The following is a 1164-nucleotide window of genomic DNA, read 5'->3' as shown; positions in this document are numbered from 1 at the left end:
GCTGGGGGTCAGTGGGGCAGGGAGTGGGGCTGGGGAGGGGTCAGTGGGGCAGGGGGGCAGTGGGGCTGGGGGGGGGGGCAGTGGGGCTGGAGGGGGTGGGGGGCTGTGGGGGGGCTGTGGGGCAGGGGGGGTGGGAGGCGGGGGGGCAGTGGGGCAGCGGGGGGCTGTGGGACGGGGAGGGGTCAATGGGGCGAGGAGGGGTCAGTGGGGCTGGGAGGGGTCAGTGGGGCTGGGGGGGCTGTGGGGCTGGGGGCAGTAGGGTGGGGAGGGGCTGTGGGGCTGGATGGGGTCAGTGGGGCAGGGGGGTCAATGGGGCGGAGAGGGGTCAGTGGGGCTGGGGGCAGTGGGGCTGGGGGCAGTGGGGCTACGGGTCAGTGGGGTGGGGGGGCTGTGGGGCTGGAGGGGGTCAGTGGGGCTGTGGGTCAGTGGGGCTGGGGGTCAGCAGGGCGGGGGGGCTGTGGGGCGGGGCGGGGCAGTGGGGCTGGGGGAGCAGTGGGGCAGTGGGGGCAGTGGGGTGGGGGGGCTGTGGGGCTGGAGGGGGGCAGTGGGGCCAGGGGGGATCAGTGGGGCCAGGGGGGATCAGTGGGGCCAGCGGGGATCAGTGGGGCCAGCGGGGATCAGTGGGTCTATATGGGCTCCTATGAGCTCATAGGGTCCATATGGAGTCATTGAGCCCGCACAGCCCCCATGGGCTCACTGGGTGCCCCGTAGGCCCCATAAGTGCCCTATAGGCCCCATGGGTGCCCCATAGGCCCCATAAGTGCCCCATAGGCCCCATAAGTGCCCCATAGGTCCCATGGGCTCACTGGGTGCCCCATAGGCCCCATGGGCTCCCTGGGTGCCCCATAGGCCCCATAAGTGCCCCATAGGTCCCATGGGCTCACTGGGTGCCCCATAGGCCCCATGGGCTCATTGGGTGCCCCATAGGCCCCATAAGTGCCCTATAGGTCCCATGGGCTCACTGTGTGCCCCATAGGCCCCGTGGGCTCATTGGGTGCCCCATAGGCCCCATAAGTGCCCCATAGGCCCCATGGGCTCATTGGGTGCCCCATAGGCCCCATAAGTGCCCCATGGGTGCCCCATAGGCCCCATAAGTGCCCCATAGGCCCCATAAGTGCCCACCTCAAAGGAATCCTCCTCTTCTTCCTCCCCCTTCTCCTCCTC

Source organism: Pezoporus wallicus, unplaced genomic scaffold, assembly GCF_028554395.1.
Source record: "Pezoporus wallicus isolate ANWC-B61680 ecotype Strahan unplaced genomic scaffold, APGP_CSIRO_Pwel_v1 contig_14271, whole genome shotgun sequence".
Classification (NCBI taxonomy): Eukaryota; Metazoa; Chordata; class Aves; order Psittaciformes; family Psittacidae; genus Pezoporus; species Pezoporus wallicus.
This window is presented reverse-complemented; position numbering follows the sequence as displayed.